The following is a 15,269-nucleotide window of genomic DNA, read 5'->3' on the forward strand; positions in this document are numbered from 1 at the left end:
TCTGGTTTTTGATTGTGGACATCCTAACAGGTGTGAGGTGGTATCTCGTTGTGGCTTTGATTTGCATTTTCCTGATAACTAGTACAAAGACTTTTAAACTCCGCCCATTTTATTTATTAATTTACTAGGGCACAGAAGAGTTGAAAGAGTAGCTGCAGCACCCAGACTCAGTTACTGAGTACAAGTCGCAGCCCCTATGACACCTGGCCCCTGAACACCTCAGCAGGGGTCGTTCTGAGGCTTTGAACCTTGGCCTGTTGGTTTGTTCCAAACAGCAATGCAGTCTCGGGTCCCGTGGATCAGGTTTGAGCATCACTTCCAGGTAGCACTGCTGTTCTTGACCCAGTTGGAGTTTCTGCACAAGCAGCTTCCGATTTTCTAATAAACTGTAAACTCTCACTGGTGCCTTGCCTTGGGTGGTCCCCCAACAGATCTGAGCGGTGCAACTCATGCTATCACGCCCCCCCTCCCCAGCCCCCAAGAAACTTCCGAAGGACTCCATCTGGCATTCAGCATCTTTACGTTTGTTCTTCTTGTAAATATGTTCTGCAGTGAAATTAAGGTTAGGCTTTCTGATCACGTGATTCTTCCCGACTCCCGCGGTCATCCGTCCTTTCTGGATTAGTGACATGTAGGCATTTCCGTGTTCTCCTGGAGCTGAATCATGGCGGCCGGATTCTCGCTGTGTGTGGCTGGCCCAGCTCCCAGGGCCCGGCGTACTCCGTGGCCAAGTCTGTGAAAGCCACGCAGGAACCTGCTAGAGATAACGAGAACCGGCAGTGGCAGCTCCGCCTTTTGGTGGAAGGGTCCTCCCAGGACTCATCCTCAGGGTTAGGGGCAAACAAGGCGCATTTCGTTCTCAATGGCTGAGCCAGGGATTCTGAATGTTCTGTCTTTCTCATGGGCGGTGTCCTTTGGGTCTGAGTCACGATTAGGGATGCTCAGGTGACCAGGTCTGTGGGTCTGCAATTGCGGCTGCACATTAGAATCCCCTTGGAGCTTTTAAAGATCCCCGTGCCCGGGCTCTATCCCCTACCAAAGAAATCAGGATCATCTCTGGGCATCAGTGCTTTTTACAGACACTCCCCAGGTGACACCAGTGAGCAGACATGCTTGAGAATCAGCTTCTAAACTTGAATGAACATGCAAATCACCAGGGCATCCTACTAAAGATGCAAATTCTGAAGAGCAGGTCTGTGAGGGGCCTGGGATCCTGCATTTCTGGCCTGCTCTCCAGTGATGCAGTTCTGCTGGTCCACACTTTGAATAGCGAGTCTGAAACAGGGCTTGGCAAGGCGTGGCTCAGAGGCCAGATGCTTTTTTTAAAGAAGTTTTTTGGCTGCATCAGGTCTTAGTTGTGGCACGTGGGATCTTCGTTGTGGCCCACGGGGTATTTCGTTATGGCGCGCGGGCTTCTCTCTAGCTGTGGCGTGCAGGTTTTTTCTCTCTAGTTGTGGCGTGCAGGCTCCAGGGCACGTGGGCTCTGTAGTTTGCAGCACCCGGGCTCTCTAGTTGAGGCTCACGGGCTTAGTTGCCCTGCCGCATGTGGGATCTTAGTTCCCTGACGAGGCATCGAACCCACGCGTCCCCTGCATTGTAAGGCAGATTCTTTACCACTGGACCACCAGGGAAGTCCCTCAGATGCCTATTTTTGTAAATAGTTTTATTGGGGCACAGCCATGCCCAGCTGGGTAGTTATAACAGACCATATGACCTGAAAGCCTAAAATATTTACTATCTGGCTCTCTACAGAAAAAGCATGCCAACCCCTGGTTTAAAGCGTGCTAATTAATGCTGGTATATCTGTTATGAACTCAATGACCCAGGCTGTAGGTCATGATCATTATAAGATGATGGTGACTCAGAGGGTCTCCCTCCCTCAGAGGGGCAAGGTACATTTTTAAGTCGCAGTAATTATTAGATCGTCTGACCTCCTTTTGAAGCTTTCAGATTTGGTTTACAATTGTGGAAGTGAAAATTGTTTTTTGTGCAGAGAAGGTACTAAAAATAAAAGAGAGAGAGAGGAAGGATAATTTATACTCCTCTGAAAGTTCTTTGGCTAATGTCTTAGCTGTGCAGCCTATTGTCCATAAAATTCTAATGAATTATTGTCACTTAAAAGTTTTCTACCATTTAAAAATTATACAAGTAATATATGTTTGTTGAGAAAACATGAACATATGGTACTTACAATCTGAACATCCAGAAATAACCACTAAAATGTTTGAATATACTCTTCAGGCCATTTCTGTACATACATATACCACATGCCACAGTATAAACAGTCTCTGGTGTCAGTTTTCTCATCTCTAAAGTGCGGAGAATAATAATACTTCTCCAAGGGGTTGTTGATGGGACTAAATGTGATCATGTGTGTGAAGTGCTGAGCTCTCGTTAATAGCTCAGTATACGTTAAGTTTAGAAATGGGGTTCTATTGTTTTATAAACTACCCCTAGGGTTTTGGGGCCAGTCATAAAATCGGTACATGCCACTTTCATCATTCTCTTCTGGAGAGAACCTGGTCGCAGGACCACACCTTCCTCCGGGGGATGCCAGGACGTGCAGTGCAGCTGGGCAGACACCCAGCTTGAAACCAGGACCTCGGGGTGTGGGTGAGGGATTCAGGTGGAAAGCTCATCTCTGCCACAATAGGCTTTACCCCATTTTTCTATGAGAGTATGTTCATCTTTTGCTATTTGATGCATGTGAGTTCTTTATAAATTAATGATAGGAATTTTATGACACACATATATTGCAGAATTTTTCTTTGCTACCCTTTTTCACTTTTAATTGTGTTTATGGGGTTTTCTATTTTAAAAATTAATTTAGTAATGTATGCACATATGGACATTGTAGAAAACTTTGAAAATAACCAAAAGAATGAATTGAAAATTAAAAATTGCTCAGAATTCCACAACTATAGAAAGCAACTCTGTTAACACCTTGATTTAGTCGATGTGTGTGTGTATTTGTGTGTGTGTATGTGTGTTTCTTCACACACAATTAGATTTATGCTTTATATTCTATATATGGTTTTAAATCCTGCTTTTTTGCTTAAAATTCTACTGTGAGAATTCTCCCATCCCACTGGAATTTAAGAGATAACTTTTAACGACTGCTCAACAATCCATCATTTAGATGTTCAATATTCCATTTCCTCATTTTTCTAATTTTGGGCATTAGATTGTTTCCATATTTTCACTGTTACAAATAATGTCTCAGTAAGTGTCTTTCTTCCCAGATCCTTGGCCACGTTCGGTAACCGTGCACTGTGAACCCACGACGCGCCAGGCACCCTCCTGGGGTTAGGAAGACATCACTGCCCTGGGCTTGGGGCTCACAGTCTCATCCTGCTTGTTTCCGTAGCGTAAGTTTCTAGAAGGGGGATGACGGTGTCAGAGACACAGAGAGAAGCTGGGACGGGGAGGAGCTGAGCCTTGCTAAGGGGGTAGCACTGGAGCAGGGGCCCCCGACTCCCCTTCTGGGGGCAGAGATGGCCATTGCCCGAGGGCTGCGGCCTGTGCGTGCTGTTGTTTCTTCAGCGTTGGGTTCGAGCTTCCCTTAAAGCATACATGTCATAATGAAGCCCTAAACGTGTGCTTCCAGGACATAGTGGACTTTCGTGTCCAGCAGGGGAGCATCGGGGGCCTTTGGTACAGTGGCTGGTGATGGAAACGCAACGGACTGTGGGAGTCATTCTGCCCTAACGCTCGTGGGGCCTAAGGCCAGGCACGAGCAGAGACCCTCACCCTGTCCGCCTAAGTATTTAAAAGTTACTCATCAGATGGTCGAGCAAAACAAGCTCTTGTCCTCCTGCCTTTGCACATATACCTTCATCATGACCTGAAGACCAGGTTCAAATTTAGGACTTCTGGCCCTTTGAGGTTAATAACACGCAGTGGGGCGGGACTCGCCTGCTCTCAGCCTGCGACCTGCCTCCTCTCCTCCCCAACACCCGAGAGGCCTCCCAGCCCATCCACAGCCCGCCAACAGCTGCCCTGCTTTACCCCTAGGGCCTGGGGTATGGTACCCCGGAAGGAGAGACCCGGGGAACGGGTCCATGTAGGCCCTGAAGGTGGGAACAGGCAGTTTGGGCAGGAAATTCGGGCTCCCAATGACCCGGAACGTAGTCCAGACAAAGAGTCGTGGGCTCCAGGTGGACACATCCTCACCCCAGCGGACACGGGGCTAGATCGGGGACCCGTGAAGCCTGGGGCCAAGGCAGGACCCCTCTTGCTTGGGTCTAAGGCATGCTGTGAACAGCTGCTACTGAGCTGTGCTTGTGCCGGCCCTGTTTTCCCTGCTCTCTGTGCATTGTTACTTCCGAATCACACGGCGCAAGGTTCTCGGTCAACTGCCGGGTGGTGACGGCCCAGCCAAGATGCCACTCCGGCAGCCTGAGTCCAGAATCCACGTGGGCTCTTCACTGCAGTGCTTCGCTGCTCCTCACGGAAGGATGGGAAGCTCTGGGCGGGATTATCTCGAGACCCATTTCCTCCCAGTGATACGGGGCAGCTGTGTGAGCAGAGCTGCTCCTGTCTGGCCAGCTCTGCAGTGAGGAGGCGTCCAGAGACCTCCATGGCGCTGGGTCTACCCCCTGACCGTGACCTCACACCCGTTCACTCTCAGACGTAAGTTCTATTACTAAATATTCCAAATCGGGACGTTGCTGAGCATTTATGAACAGAGGGTCTAGTTTCTTCATCTGAGTTTTCCCCGGATTATCTCCCTAAGTAGGATTGATCAAAGGGCCCCTCCCAGCAGGACCCTCCTCTTGTCACCATGGAAATTATGTGGTTCTCTACTGTCCTGGCAAATCAGTGTGAAGTGAACGCCTTCCCTTGGAAGTGCTCCTAAGTCTCGGTTTTTCCAAAATAAAAGTATTTTATCAAAACAATACTTCGATTATGGGAGCTTTCTTCTGCACTGCCCTATCTTAGCTCCACGGATGAAGTTTGGGGTGGGACCGGGGCCGGCAGTGTAGCTCCATTCCTGCGTCGCCAGGTGGCAGGATCGGGGCCGTTGGGGTCTTTCCCTCCCCTCTGCGCAGGCCAGCCTGGGGGCTTTGATAAAGAACCTTGGGAAGAGGCCGCCCGCATGCCCCATGGTCCCCGCGCAGTGGTGGCAGGGGTCCCCTGACAGTGCCTTCCTCTGCAGAGGCTCATGGAATGAATAGTCTCCCTAAATTAAATCTATAAAATGTTTCCAACCTCCCATATTACCCCCGCCTCGGACTGAGTTCATGGGCAAAGGAGAGAGGGTAATCCGTGTAGAACTTTGGTCAGTTGGGTAACCCCCGACACAGTTCTGGAAAATGTGATATGAGAGGGAAGTTCTGTGTAATTGCCCAAGTGGGAGTGATTTCAATATGCCTGTTTCTTCCCCTGGGCAGTGGCAGGATGGTTCTGTGTCTTTTTGTTCTCACTTACCCAGGGGTGAGTTTGTTTCCCCCTTTTTGCTTGTTAACATCCTTGTTAACATTCACCCAGAGTGGCCATGATGGGTGCAGTAAACATTTGCAGAAGTAGCACTGGCTCCTGGGCCTAACACAGTCGACGTCCCCCAGCCAGTACTGGTGGCTGCCAGCCTTTAGGATTCGTCCCAGTCATTTCATCTGGAAAGGCATGACAAGCAAAGGAATAACCTGGCTCTCAGGAGGAGAACGATGCAGGTGGATGGCTGAGATGGCATAGGAGCGCCGGGCCCACGGCTGCCCCACTGGAACTAACCGCGGCGCGCCGAGCTCTCCAGAAGCAGGATGAAAAGCGTTGCAAGGACGTGGAGTCCCCAGGACAGGCCGGCCTCTTTCCAGAACGGATGTGGCACATGGTGGCTCGTGTACCCACGCTTCCTCGGTTCTTCCGACAGCAGGCAGGCAGCACTGGGGTGACATCACTCCTTCCCACTGAGCCCGGGCAGAGCTTCACCACCCTTCCCAGCGAAGCCCATCAGGCATGTGCTGCTGAAAGATGGAGTTTTCATGCAGGGTGAAGCCCAGTGGAAATCCCACACCATAACATCAGCCCAGGAGCCACCCAGCATCTCTAAGGAGGGTGGCGATGGCAGACCCCGTCGGTTGCCTAACTGCTCTTCCCGCTTCCTCTTTCTTACCAGAATCCACACCCCATTTTGGAGGCTGAAGGTATCAGGTACTTGGTTTCGCAGCCTTCTCTGCAGCAAGGACATAGGTATGTGTCCTAATCCTGGCCAAGGATTTGTATTCCGCCTGTATAAGCTCTGGTGGAAGTTTTCCTTCCTTGTAAAAAGAGATCTGCAGAGAGAAACCCGGCTCTTTGTGCTTGGAACTCGCTTACGTGAAGCTGTAACTTCCAGAGCTGTGGCCATCGTCTCGTAACCACGAGGCGCCAAGCCTGGAAGTGAAGACCAGTGCTCTGTGGACAGTGGGACAGAAAGACGGACACACCTGGGTCTGTAATAACGTGCTTGGTGGCTGAATTTAACATATTTGGAACCACTCACTTCTGGACTCCTCCTTATGAGACAGTAAGTCCTTGTGTAAGCCGCTTACAGTTGGATATGCTAGTGCTGTAGCCAAAAGCATTCTTCCTGATCTGAACCCTTCCCCTGTGTTTGCGGCATCTCCCGCCTGAAATGGCAGAGCACAGCCCCCGGCACAGAAGCTGAGTATGCTGATTGGCCACTTTCCCAGCTTCCCGTGCAGTTCAGAACGGACACACTGCCTGGGCTCCACCAATCGTGCACCCAGGCCAAACCTTGTGTCAGAAGCTAGTGGTGTGAAGGAACAGAGATGGTGCAGGATCCATGCGGTGGAGGGGACGAGAGGCTGCGTCCAGTGTCCCCGGAGGCCAGGGCCGTGGCTCTGGCTGCAGCAGGAACTAGGCCCGTGACGTCCGTGTCAGGAGTACTTCTGGTGCGGCAACAGTGGCCTTTTTTAATTGGAGTGTGGTTAATTTACAATGCTGTGTTAGTTTCAAGTGTACAGCAAAGTGATTCAGTTATTTATTTATATATATATATATATATATATATATATATATATATATATATATATACACATAAATTCTTTTTCAGATCCTTTTCCATTATAGGTTATTACAAGATATTGAGTAGAGTTCCCTGTGCTCTACAGTAGGTCCTTGTTGTTTGCTTACTTTATATATAGCTGTGTGTATATCTTAATCCCAAACTCCTAATTTATCCTCCCCGCCCTATCCCAGCGGTGGCCTTTTTTGTTGTGGGTGGAGAAGGCCATTCCTGTCTGCATAGCGTCCGAGCCTGCCTCTCCATCCTTCCAAGAGAGTTTTGAGCTTCTCAATACCTTTTTAATCAATTCCCATTTTGCTTAAAATAGCAAAATCGGTTTCTGTCGCTTACATCTAAGGACACTGACCGATACAATAACCCACAGGCAGTGCTAGCTACAGGTGATACTGCCCGTGAGAAGCCCTCTGTTAGAAAATTGCCCACACGCCACCTCTTTTGAGCATATAAAGTAGACACATCTCTGAGTCCTAGTGCATACAAAATCAAAACATTTTCCATTTATATGTTTGGATTTCCAAGGTGAGGGAGGTATAAAATTCAAGTAAATCATTAAAAGAATCCTCCTAAAAAACACATGAAATATTATTTTACTTCCTGGAAGGAAACACAAGATCGGCTCTTCTTGCCTTTGTGGTTGCTCAGAGGGTCCAGGGTGACCCAGTTACCATGGCAAGAGCTTCCTTTTCACAGCAGAGATGCAGCCAGTTCAGAACGTGTCCCGATGGTCATGTGATTCCTTCCTGCTCCCGTGGACATCAGCTTCGCTGCGAGCTCCGTGTCTTGTTGCCGAGGTTCCTGAGACCTTGGTGTAGGGCCAGCTGAGTAGGTTTGGGTAACAGCTGTTTCTCTCTTGGTCCTGTTTTGAGTTCTGTGATAGATGAGGCTCTGAGAGAAGCCTGAAGCCACCAGCAGAATCGGTGTGAGAGCCAAGAGCTTCTCCCTTTTCAGGTTCTAACGCTACGTGGGCCTCGACGGTAGACCAGATAGCTGACACGGACCTTTTAACTGCTGAGTGGTCTGTAGACGGAAACTACCGCCACCGACTCACTTGTTTCAAATCTTAATTTTTTGCCACCTCCTCATTTCCAACCTCTTTCTTCCTTAATTAATAATAATAATGATAATAATAATAATAATAATGGCCACTTTAAATTAAGCACACACTGCCAGCCATGCTACATGCTAGATGCCTTATATATATTATCTAATTTAACCTCCTATGTTTCCTGCGAGATATTTTACAGATGAGAAAACCGAGATGCAGGGTGGTTAAGAAACTTACAGAGGTCACTTTGAGAGGTTGACATTATTAGTCATCTTTTCATACGTCCATGTTTTATCTCCCAGACAGACCCCTTGAAGGCAGGAACCAAATAATATCGATCTTTCTAAAACCCATGGTTTTAGAAATAATGCGCTGGGCTGGTCAGTTGCTCTGTCTTTAAATACATCCCAGTGAGGGAGGATGAGAAGGCTTGACTTGACACGGGATCTAGCGGCGCACTGGACCTGATTCATCGTGTCTGCCTATTTCCATCATGTGGGTGCTCCCCGCCCCCCCCCCCCCCCCCAGCTGGTTTCAAGTGGCCAGTGTGAAGGCACAGCGGGGAGATGGGTGCCGTTGGCTCTCGAGGGCTGTGGAAGGGACTGTAGCACCTCCCTGGCTCCTGGGCAGATCACAGGGTGTCTATAGCCCCAAAGCTGCTTTGTTTGGGAGGAATTTTGGCTCTGTGATCCTCTAATAGTTCCTCAAAAGCACAATGCCTTGGAGGAGATTGCTGATGGGGCTGGTGGATAATTTACCCAAATCTCACTCTGACACAGGGTTTCCTTCTGGTGGTGGTTGCGCCTGCCTAGCACAGGACACATGGCTTCGTGCCGCCCCAGGGGCGCGCCTACACCCAGCATGGAGCTGTGTTTGGGCAGAGAGAGGCTGCGTGACCCCTGGCAACCCCTCCTCCTAAGAGCAAACACTTAGAGCAAAGCTTTTTTGCTGTGACTTAGAGGAACAAGGTGAGGAATTTCTTCCAAGAATGATTAACCCTGAAGATAAGCAAAACACGCCTGAGCCAACAACGAGTTTAATGATACGACATTCTTCCTGGCAGCTAGCAGATCTCATCATTCACCTGTGTCTGAGATGCTCTTGTTTAAACAAAAAACAAAACACCTCTTGTCCAAGCCTTGGTCAAACTTACCACCAAGAGGAATGCGTTTTAAAAGGCTTATAATTAGAGGTGCTGGATGCCATGTTGCTGAAACAACTGTTCATAAAGCAATAGACATGTAATTGTGTTGTTAGAAGGGGAATGGATTTCTAATTTTTAGTAAATCTAAAAAGAGCTCCTAATCTTTTAAGTTACTGAAACTGAAATAATATTTGACAGCTCGGTAACAGACCGACATCCTCGGCATGTATGCTTGGGCTGGGACACTCAGCACTCTTCCTACAAACTTTTATTGCATGTCTCTTAGGTACCAGACACCCTGTAAGAGCCTGGAGATATAAAGACGAAAAACACACAGGCCACTGATGTCGGAATGAGGTGGCTGAAGAATGCTTTCTGGGGCTTGGCAAACTACAGCCTGAGGGCCACACGCAGCCCTCAGCCTGGGGATTATTGGACCAGGGCCACCTCCATTCACAGACACGCTGTCTATGGCCGTTTCTACTGCGACAGAGCTAAAAAGCGGGGACAGAAGCTGTACACCCACAAAGCCTAAATGTCTATTCTCTGGCTCTTTACAGAAAAAGTTTGCCAGTCCCTGGCCTCGGAGGAGAGAATGCAGACCTAGACCATGGCACTCATATCAGGATAAAGACAAGGGCACAGAGCCTGGTGAAGTTGAGGGGGTGGGATTTGCAAGGCAGAATGGGGACAAAGAAGGGGAGAAAGACAGGGGATAAGACCCAAGATATCTCTCCGGAGAGGGAAGGACGGACATCCTTCCCAGCCCAAGCGCCCTTATGTACACGCCAGGCCTAGCATTTCCTGGACCTAATAGGCAAACTATATGTTTTTCCAAAACACCCCTGAATGAATGTGAGTGGCCTTTTGTCCTGGAGAGCCTGGGACAATATGTCTAAAATGAACATCTCTTTTTTGAGCTACTGGTTTATTGGAATATTAACTACTTTATCTAATGCTACCATAGGACTCAAAAGGGGGTCAGCCACTTATATAAAATGTAGCAATATTGAACTTGGCAAGTTAAAATCTATGAAAGTGTTTTTCTTAATCTTTATCATGACTGAACTAACCCAGAATAAAGCCCTATCAGACAATGTAATCTTTAACAGATAATAATTTCACAAAGTAGCCGCTTGACAGTAGATCTTTGCTTTATTTTTTTTAACCTTAATTAGAGAATTAAGGACAGGTTCTGGGTGGGTACATAAGTGTGCTATGGGGAGAGACGATCTTGAGCCTCCTCCTTGACCACCCCCCATGGTTCAGTGACAATATGCAGGGATCCTAAATCTTACAAACTTCATGAATCCTGTTACATTAAGTCCATCCCTGCAAAATAACCTTATTAATGACTATTCAACTCAGCAGACATTATTGGGGCCCCCTGAGTGTAAGGCATGACACTGTGCTGCTCTCAGGGGACCAGAAAGATCAGAAAGACCAGGTGTTTTCCCTCCAAGAGCTCTCAGACCAGAGTGAAAGCACAGAGGTTCCCTGTGTGTCCAGACGTATCTGATGTGATCTATTCTTTTTTTTTTTTTTTTTACCAAAGTCTAGTTGATTTACAATGTTGTGTTAATGTCTGCTGTACAGCAAAGTGACTCAATTATACATACATATATTCTTTTTCATATTCTTCTCCATTATGGTTTGTCATAGGACAGTGAATATAGTTCCCTGTGCTCTTCAGTAGGACCTTGTTGTTTAGCCGTCCTGTATAGACTAGTTTGCATATGCTCATCCCAAACTCCCCCTCCAGCCCTCCCCCACCGCCCCCTTGGCAACCACCCGTCTGTTCTCTATGTCTGTGAGTCTGTTTCAGATGCGACCTGCTCTTAATAGAAGCAGAACCGTCCCGTTACCGGTGGCTACTGTTCCGTCTTCCAGCACTTTCCCGGTTCTTCTACCAACACCGCGAGCCTCCTGCCCCCGCCCACGCTGTCAGTGGTTTGAGCGGACGCTGACACCCCCGACCTGCCCTGGCCCCATCCGGATGCCTCGTGCCCCCAGCCCCAGTGGGGATCCCAGGGTCCTCCCCGGGACGTGCTGAGCTGCTGCTGAGAGGACCAAGCCCTTCCTTCCTGGGTGTGAGGCTGCGGACTTGGGTCGGAACACGGCCGCCGCGGGGTCTCCCGTGGACGGGGTCTGGGACACGGGCTGCTGACACTCGGAGAGAGGCCAGGAGAGCTTCGACCTCTGCCCAGGCTCTGCTTCCTGGCACCCCCGTCCTTCCCGCAGTTTGGCTTCAAGATCGGTAAATTGCCCCCTCTTGCATAAGTCAGTCGGAGTTGGGTTTCCGGGCCTAGCAGGACAATTCAGACTGATAAAAATGTGGCCAAGGAAGCAGGGTAGAGGGGGGGCTGGTTCTCACTGGGGCACCAGGGAGGCCTTCCCGGTCGGGCGTCCAGCTGAGGCCTGAAGACGTAGCAGGGAGTCTCCAGGCAGAGGTGGGGGCCCTGCCAGGCAGCAGCCTGGCACGTGCAGAGGTACGGCCGGCCGGGGCTGGCCCGGGGGGAGGCCCAGGTCTGATGTGATGGGAGGTGTGGGGAGGGCCGGAGAGGACCAGGGAAAGAGAAACACTCAGGGCGAGGCCAGAGCATGTGTGATGAGCTTGGAATGCTGGCAGGAGAGGCGTTCCTAAAACCCAGGTCAGGAGTGCCAGCCTTTTAGCCTGCCCTTGAGTAGAAGTTACTCCCGAGCAAGTGGCGATCTGTAGGGCAGCGGGGGCTGCGCGTGGCCGGACTCTGGCTCTCATTGCGACGGCTCACGTCCTGGCCCCTCCGTGATTAGGGCTTGCTTTCCTCTGCCGATGACCAGTGCCAGCCACGAACTCTCAGGAAGGAATAAGCCGTCTGACACACATTCTACTCTGAAAATACAGTGTTTTGGTTGGGTTTTAATTTGCCTGCAGCTCCTGCTAAAAATTGAAACATACATGTTATGGGTCTGGCCCTTGGAATATAGGAGCTAAGCTTGAAAAGAGCAGTTGTGTGGGCGGTTCACAAATAAACATATGTTCATGGCTAAATGTGAACACCCCTCAGGTTTCTTGCAGGAGCTCATTAATCCTCTCTGTCTTTGTTGACAGGAGACCTTAGGTTACAAGCAGCGCATAATTCTCAAAGGCAGTTTCCAAAAGTCTCGGAGTCTGACAGATTGCTGCAACAAAAAATAAAAACCGGGAGCAAACCCAGGACCTCTTTGGACTATTTTTGCAGCTTGCTGAGAGCCTGGAATCATTTCCAAGTGAAGATTTTTGAAATGGGGCAGGGTCTGTGGTTAAATGCACTTGGGAAAGGCTGGCGACGGCATCCTTCTGTTGGGGATGCACCAAACTCATGGTTTTCTGAAGGTTCTGAGAAGTCCCGCAGCAGAGTAACAAGAGTCATTCGGGGGGCCTGGGGTGGCTTGGGACCCACGTCCCGTATGGCATAGCCATACGGGACGTGGGTTGAGTTGTTGGTTTTCTTAAGGGGTCCAAAACAAAGCTTGGAGAGGCCACAGCTGGAGAAGAGAATTGGAAAGGGTCCGTGGCCACCTCTGCCGAGAAGCACGTTGTAAGGCAGCCTGTCCTGAGACGTGCCGGGCAGAGACCGTCCCCAGGCTCAGACACCTGGCCTTCTGACCCATCACGAACATGCCACCAGAAGGCCTGAGGACACTGCGGCCCGCTGTACCCCGTGAGGACACGAGTGAGGGTGAGCATGGCACGCGCGGGGCAGTGAGGAGGCCGGAATGACCAGAGCAGAGAGGGCAGATGCTCTCACACATCAGACCGGCAGAGAGTGATGTGTATAGATCGGAAGGTATTGCCGTCAAGTAGGATAGCTCCTGGCTTTAAGAAGCCTCACGTCTAATGGATTGGAAATACCAGGTTCGATTAAACCAGAGCACAGTTAACTGTATTACAGAGAAGAATACGGCTGTCTCTGGGGTGTGGGGTGGGACATAAAATGCCATAAGGATTCAAAACAGGAATCGTAACTGTTTGGGAGCAGAACTATCATGAAAGTCTCCCCGGGGAGGAAGTCGTGTTAAGGAGGACCTCAAACAATGAGTGGAATTTCCAAAGTGGTGTCCAATACCGTTATCAGTTAAGAGCAATGCCAACCTCAAGGCATGGAAAGCCCAAGTGACAGCAGCTGAAGCATTAAAGACGGTTCATTATCTCATGTGAAGTGCGGAGGCCAATGGATGAATCTCAAGAAACTGCTAAGAGAACAAAAGCCACATCCAAAAGATTACGTGCCGTGTAATCCCATGTAGGTGACATTCTAGAAAAGGCAAAACTACGGCAACAGAAGACAGAGCGGCAGTTTCCAGGAGCTGGGACAGGGCTTGACTACAAAGGAGCAGGAGGGGGCTTGCTGGGGTTGGGAAGGTCCTACTTCTTGACTGTGACGGTGGTTACACTACGTCTACATCTATCAAAACTCAAAGAACTGCACACTTAAAGTGGGCTACGTTGTTTGAGTAGACCTTAGTCAACCTGATTTGTTCTATTTTTTATTACAAAAGGATATAGATATTCATTGTAGAAAACATGAATAATACAAAAAAGCCCAAAGGAGAACTTTAGACTCACTCATTGTATTGAAGCGTATCCTTTCAGTGTTTGTTGTAATAGATTTGGGATTACAATGTCAGTGTTTCATAACCTTTTTTTAAAACTTAAATTTTAACGCCTCAGGAGTATTTCATCGTATGGATGTACCAAACGTTACTGAAGAGTCCCCATTTCAGGGGAATGTGTAGTTTCCTCTCGTTTCTGATCATAAATAATCCTCTGCTGTGTCAGTGCCCTTACATGGACCCGAGATATCCCCTCAGTGGTGTGTTTGGTGAAAGGGTCTGAACATTTTTAGCGCTTGTGACACCTACCCAGGGGCATATTCTTTTGATTAGCCATTATCGTGGATACAAGTCATCACCCTGGGCAGGTAGATTTTATTTTTAAGGAATTGAAACCCAGATTGAGCCACCTGTCAGGAATGAGGAGACAGGCATGCTGTGGAAAGTCAACTGAGTAAAACGACCAGACCTCTAGAAAGTCCCCTCACACCCGCAGCCTCACACCCAGGAAGGAAGGCCTTGGTCACCTCAACTGTTCGTAAGGGCGGCTTCAGAAGGAGGGGCTCTGGCTCTGCTCTGAACAAGCAATAGGCCAAGTGTGCAGCTGCCCCAGACAGCCGGCGAAGAGCATCTCTCGTGGGGGGAGAGAAACCCCACACAACCTCATGCTTACATCCTGGACGCCAGTGTCCTGCTTACTGCAAAAGGCTGCTTTCTTTACGTGCCTGTGGGTTCTCTGCTTATTTATGTAACTGCTCTAACCCCCATCCTCAGCTCGGTGGGGAAGGATTCGCCGCCAGCTCTCATCACGACTCAGCACTGGGGCTCCGACCCCAGGCCCGGCTTTGAATCCGGGGACCTCGCCACCCAGGATGAGTAACCTGGGGGTTTACACCTGTGAATATCCGCCCTCAGGTGAGCCGCTCCAGGCCTGTGCTGTCTCCTCTCCCAGATTCAGTTTGTAAGGACATCGTCTGGACTGGGGGCCCCGCCTACTTCTGTGTGACCTGGTCTTAATTACACCTGCAGAAACCCTGTTTCCAAATGAGCTCACACTCGCAGGTACCCAGATTAGGACATCAACCCACCTTTCTGGGGATGCAATTCAACACAAATTTCATAATTTGTGTTCACAGCCAAAAACTTTATTATAAACACACACAAGTGTCAACCTCCTGATGGATTATGTAAATCCTTGGTTCCCCTTGGGGGGAAAATCGGGAGACATCTTTGGTTGTCATGACTGCGGGTGGTGCTCTGGGCACCCCGTGGGCAGAGGCCAGGGATGCCGCTAGACATCCCACAAGGCGCAGGACAGCACCCGCGAGAGAGGTGTGTCGTCTGGTCTAAAACAAACATCCCACATGGTGAGGCTTCAGCATAGGTTTCCGGGGGACCCAGTGGTACCCACAGCACCTCCCGCAGACTTCCATCCTGCCGTCCCCCCACATCAGACACCTGGATCTTTACCACCGTAG

General features: G+C 49.4%; 1 long non-coding RNA gene across 1 annotated transcript; it reads left to right on the forward strand.

Moving 5' to 3' along the window:
* Positions 1-3,975: 3,975 nt before the first annotated feature.
* LOC118903891 lies at positions 3,976-12,485 on the forward strand. The gene is made up of 3 exons (XR_005021893.1): positions 3,976-4,632; positions 11,107-11,473; positions 12,308-12,485. It is a non-coding gene; the product is annotated as an uncharacterized LOC118903891 (long non-coding RNA).
* Positions 12,486-15,269: the final 2,784 nt, after the last annotated feature.

Source organism: Balaenoptera musculus, chromosome 11 (genome assembly GCF_009873245.2).
Source record: "Balaenoptera musculus isolate JJ_BM4_2016_0621 chromosome 11, mBalMus1.pri.v3, whole genome shotgun sequence".
Taxonomy (NCBI): domain Eukaryota; kingdom Metazoa; phylum Chordata; class Mammalia; order Artiodactyla; family Balaenopteridae; genus Balaenoptera; species Balaenoptera musculus.